Source organism: Chenopodium quinoa, unplaced genomic scaffold (genome assembly GCF_001683475.1).
Source record: "Chenopodium quinoa cultivar QQ74 unplaced genomic scaffold, ASM168347v1, whole genome shotgun sequence".
Lineage (NCBI taxonomy): Eukaryota > Viridiplantae > Streptophyta > Magnoliopsida > Caryophyllales > Amaranthaceae > Chenopodium > Chenopodium quinoa.
The window spans coordinates 1,438,677-1,444,676 of NW_018745395.1; the positions used below are offsets into that span (position 1 = coordinate 1,438,677).

General features: G+C 43.0%; 1 pseudogene; it reads left to right on the plus strand.

Moving 5' to 3' along the window:
- Positions 1-3,475: 3,475 nt before the first annotated feature.
- On the plus strand, positions 3,476-5,750 carry LOC110712893 (annotated as a pseudogene).
- Positions 5,751-6,000: the final 250 nt, after the last annotated feature.

Genomic DNA, 6,000 nt, shown 5'->3' on the forward strand with positions numbered 1-6,000 from the left:
TCCCCTTTTTCGCCCAGGCGGACGGGTAGATCAACTCGTCCCAGTGGGTGGACGACTCCTCCTCCAAACCCTATTAAAGGGTGGGAGGCCGGATGTATGCAGTCCGTCTGATATTTCAGTTTTGACAGACATTTGCTGCTGATGAGATCTGAAGAGCTCCCAGTATCTATGAGGATTCGACCAACTCTCTGGTTGGCCACTTTACATTCAATAACGAGAGGGTCGTCATGCGGCCCCCTTATTCCTCCTAGATCCTCTTCAGTGATGACAATCTCAGGAAATGTATATTTGGACGGTCGTTCTTGGTGAACGGAATTTACATCTAACCGCCTTATATTATCTTTGTTGCCCCTAATAGTGGGGCCGCCTCCTGAGAAGCCGCCTGCAATGGTGTAGACGACTGCATCATCTGTATCGGAACTGTCGGCCTGTTGATTCTTTTTGGCCGACTGCTTTTTTGAGGAAGTATTCCCCGTAGATTTCTTGACATAAGTGTCAAGATCACCTTGATCAGCCAAGCGGTCTAGGTACCGCATGAGACTAATGCAGTCGTTGGTGTGATGACCAATGTCATCATGATAAGCACAGATTTTGTCTTGGTTCCGGTTGCTCGCAGAACCCTTCATGGGGAGCGGTTTCTCAATTGAGAGCCGACCCTTTATTTCTTTTAGGATAAACTGGTTATCCTTGTTAAACACATACTTTGGGGAGTATGGTTTGAATTCCTTTTTCTTCTTGGCCGGCTGTTTAGAGGAATCAGCCGCCCAGACCCCTTTTCTTTTTTCATCTTTGTTGGACGACTGTTTCTGTCGTCCTTCTCTATTGTCGAACCTCTTCCCGTCCGACTGTTTCATTGTACACAGATCAGTCGCCTGTATATAGGCTTCTGCTTCAATCAAGGCCTCTTGAAGAGTCGCCACCCTTTTTCGAACTAAATCAAATTTGAAGGTAGACCCGTCTTTGAGACCTCTAAAAAAGTCAGTATAAGCTACCTCATTCGGTAACCCTTGAATCTGTATTCTCATCAGGTTGAACCGCCTGATGTAGGAACGAAGCCCCTCCTTTTCACCCTGCTGAATTGTTCCCAAATCAAGGGTCGTTTTCTTCGCAGGGATGTTCATTGCAAAGTTGGAGGCAAATAAGTAAGCAAGCGTCCTGAAACTGTTTACACAACCAGTCGGCAGGTTGCCGAACCATTGCTGTGCAATTCCCTTGAGAGTTGCTGGGAAACACTTGCACCAAGTGGGATCATCCAACCCTTGAAGGTACATCAGGTTGGTGAATGCCATCAGATGGTCTTCCGGGTTAGTAGTGCCATCATAGGCGCCTACTAAAACATTTTTTACTTTGGCCGGCTGAGCGGCTTCAGTAATTTCCTTGGAGAAGGCCGACGGCTGTTCACCAAGTCTAAGCAGCCGTAGCTGCCAGTCCATAGGTTGGACGTTTTTTGCTGCAGGTCCACCAAATGGAGGTGGCTGCATAAAATATTGTTGTTGCGGCACAAATGGCAAATTTGGTACCGCCTGCGCACTATGAAAGCCAGACTGTCGGGAGGTGCCGCCTGACTGACTCTCATGGTACGACTGAGTTGGCCTCATCGAGGCATTTCGCAAACTGTCCTGAAAATTTGAAGTAGAAGCCGACTCTGATAATCGGTCACTCCTCTTCTGCTCTAGCAGGTGCCGAGCATCTGTGAACGTTTGCTTTGACCCGTCCGCCTGAATATGACGAACCGGTTTCCTATTTCCCGTAGGATAACGGAGTTTTGTGAAATCAAGAGCAGACGGCTCCCGCTTCTTAGATTTAGGATGGGGAGTCGCCTCTCGCCCTTGAACTGGCTTCCTCTTCAGTGAAGTGGAAGGTTTTTTGGCCGCCTGCTCTTTGACTGAAGCAGGCGGTTTTTTGTTGATCAACTCTTGGATCTCTCCCTTGAATCCCCTCATGAAGGTCATGAGTTCGTTCCTTGTGATCGGAGCAGACCCATCAGTCGGCTGTTGCCGAGCAAGCGGTGCGCCTGCTGGCTCGCTTCCTGTTTGAAGATACTCCCGTTCCCTTATTTCAGTATGACGGGTACGGCGGGCCCTTAGGGTCCCGTCTGGAGCTGTATGAGTTTCAACTTCAAATTCACTTTCGGTATCATGGTCCGACTGAACTTGAGGGTCGTCTAGGGGACGCCTCTCTTCTGGGGTCGGTACAGACTTGGATGCCATCTCTGAAGTACTCTCCCCACAGACGGCGCCAAATGTTTCGGGGTTTTCTGATGTCCTGCGGGAGAGTTACAATTCCGAGACTGGAACCGGACGCCTGTACCTGCAAAATAACGGAGACTCCTGAGAGCTCCGCCTCCAACGGTCAAGTTAGTACCTGATTAAGGAGTAATTAATACAGAAATTAAAGTAATAAGGTCTCTCTAGGTGAGAGTATTTAATGTAGGTAATCTGCTTTGCTAGCGAGATCAGCCGGTTATTAGTGTGTTCTGTCAATTATTCGGTCCCCTGATTAATGAGGATTAATCGAGTATTTATAGCCTTGGGAAGCGTGCAACTCTCTAGGTTTAAGGTAAACCTAGGGCCGATCGGGCTTCTAGACTGAAATGGGCCTTGATGGCCGGTTGTCCCATTTGGCATGGGTGGACACGTGGCGTGTCTTAAGTGGTCCGTGGAGGACGCGTGGCGGAACCTGGTTGGTCCACTTGTCAAACGGCGCTTGGTGGATAAAAATCCCCTAATCACTAGTGACTGTTAAGTGTTTGATTGCACAAGGTTAAGAAAGCCCAAGTTGAAGAAGGAGCCACATATAATGACGATAAGTTAATTAATGTTGTATGTCATTTTTAAATTACTGTTTTTTTTTATTATAATATTTAATTTTAAGAGAAGTTAATTTTATTATCATTATCACCCGCTAAGCACCCAATCCATCAGTTTCACCTGCGGATGATGCATGGATCGGATATGGATGATGAGTTAGGCGGATGACGGGTGGATCGGATGGAGCAACAGATGGATGCGGGTAAGCTCCATCCGACCCGAATATGATCCATTGTCATTCCTATGCCTCACTCACCAGCTTGAGGGGGGTTATTAAGGACATCACATCAAATAATTAGATATGTAGCTATTCAAATCATCTATGTGCTGGCATGTTATTTTTTTTTTTTTTTTTTTTTTTTTTTTGTGTGGTCATTTAGCATTCTGTTACTTTGGTACAATGAATGTATTAGATTCTCTGTCAACTAGCAAGGCTCAGCTCCAAAGTGCATATGTTAAAGCTGTGATGGTGTAACGGCTTTAATCAAACAATCAGAATCTCTCTCTATTCTCTTCTCCTAATATCTTCTCTAATCATTTTTCCTCTGCATTGAACATTAGATTTCTTTTAGTTATCATTATACGTTTACCTTTATTAATATGCACATATTTTTTATATTTTGTTTTCATTAAAGTTAATTATTATTATTTTTTTTTGCCTCCATTTATGTTAATTGCTTGTTTTTTTTTTTAAAAAAAACTATTTAGAATAATGTGCAACAATTAAAAAAGCTCTTCGAACAAAGCTAGTTATGGTGCGCACATTAGCCATCCTAGTAATTATAATTATGATACTTTTAAAAACTGACAATTGAAAAATGAAAACAATTTTTTCGAATTTATAATTTTTTCATGGAAGTTGTTTTGGAGCTTCTCTATTTTCAACTTTCTCCATTTTCAACTTCTCACTAACAGAATAAATTGGCCTAAAATGAAAAAAAAAAAAAAAAAAAACCTTGAATTTTCACAAAAATGGTACCACAATATGCCCAATCTCACCAGCAAAAATAGGCTGAAAATCCTAGTGCAATCCACCAACCACTAAGGCACTAATCATCCACTATATCCTTCCCACCAATTTCAACGTTTCTTTCACTTTCACCATCCTCCTCAACTCAACTCCAAACACCATTCCACCATCTTCATCTTCCTCCATTTTCTCTCTCCTCCTCCATACCCAAAACCTTAATCCCACTCTCTTCATTCTTCAATGGAGTCCTCAGATCTCCACCACTCAACAACCTTCCCAACCATCCACCCAAACTCCAAAACAGCCCTCCTCTCCTTCGACACAGATCCACCCATTTCCCCAAACCCCACTTCCCATTCCAAATTCCTCACTCTCTCTCTCCTCCTCACCACATTCATCTCCTTCATCACTGCTATCGCATTTGCCTCTCTTTTCTTCTCCGCCACTTACGGATCCTCAATTGATAATACCAACATCACAGCTCGTCATCTCACTAAACTGACCCACCCCGTCGTACTGTTAATTTCATCAGACGGGTTTCGATTCGGGTACCAATTCAAAGCTCCGACACCCAACATTCATCGCATCATCAACAATGGCACTGAAGCTGAACTTGGGTTAATCCCTGTTTTTCCAACACTAACATTCCCTAATCATTATTCGATTGTAACGGGTTTATATCCGGCTTTTCATGGGATTATAAATAATTATTTTGTTGATCCTAAGACAGGTGAGAAATTCTCAATGGCTAGTCATGAACCTCACTGGTGGCTCGGAGAACCCTTGTGGGAGACCGTGGCAAAGCAAGGCGAGAAGGCGGCAACGTACTTTTGGCCTGGCTCTGAGGTAATTAAAGGTGACTGGAATTGTCCTGTTTATTATTGTGAACGTTATAATGGGTCTGTGTCTTTTGAGGATCGTGTTGATAAGATCATTAGTTATTTTGATTTGCCAAGTGAGGAAATTCCGGTTTTCATGACATTGTATTTTGAGGACCCGGATCATCAGGGTCATCAGGTTGGGCCGGATGACCCTGAGATTACTCGGGCCGTGGTCAGGATTGATGAGATGATTGGGAGATTGATTAAGGGGTTGGAGGAAAGAGGGGTGTTTGAGGATGTTAATGTTATAATGGTGGGTGATCATGGTATGGTTGGTACTTGTGATAGGAAGTTGATATTTTTGGGTGATTTAGCTCCTTGGATTGAGATTAATTCGGATTGGGTTCAATCTTATACTCCGTTGCTTGCGATTACTCCTCCACCGGAGTTATCTGCTAAGGAGATTGTCGCAAAGATGAATGAGGGTTTGCAATCAGGGAAAGTTGAGAATGGGAAGAATTTGAGGGTTTTTCTCAAGGAAGATCTCCCTAGTAGGCTTCATTATGCTGATAGTTATAGGATTCCGCCTATAATTGGGCTTCTTGAAGAGGGTTATAAAGTTGAGCAGAAAAAACTCTAACAAGACTGAATGTGGAGGTGCTCATGGTTATGATAACGCGTTCTTCTCCATGAGGACTGTTTTCATGGCTCATGGTCCTAAGTTTGCCAGGGGAAGAAAGGTGCCATCATTCGAAAATGTCCAAATATATAATCTGGTTACTTCAATACTCAACATAGAAGGAGCACCTAACAATGGTAGTGATTCATTTCCGAACTCTGTTCTTTTGCCTGATGCATAAGATTACACTTGATAATCACTAACGGAGTGAGAATTCAATGGCTAGGCTTTGAATGCAAGCTTAATCATGTTGTGGATGTAGTGTACTTGTGTAAATACTTCACTCTACTCGTTACATATGTCGCTCAACTTTTGGACATTGTGATGTATGCTACGGAGTATAACAATGAGTGTACAATTCAGGAATCTGGTAGTCAAAATCTCAATCTTTCATTTCCAACAAGAATGGTGAATTTCTCATTTGCAAGCTATGCTATGCTGTTCTAATGGTTTTTTTTCCTCCTCTTTAAGGTTGATGCATCTTATTTTCAACTCACTGTTTGTTATCAGTATGTTCTTCATCCCATTCCAATCAGGTACAAGCATAAATTCGTCAAATGACAAACCAAGAAGCTTTCATTCACAATTTAGATATATGCATGAGATCTGCAAAAGTATTATCCAAAGAGGTATAACACTATAACAGTCTCTGCTAAGTCACCGCCCTCTCTAACTGATAGCTTGCAGGACTTCTGAAACTACTTACTGATGTTCTCCAAA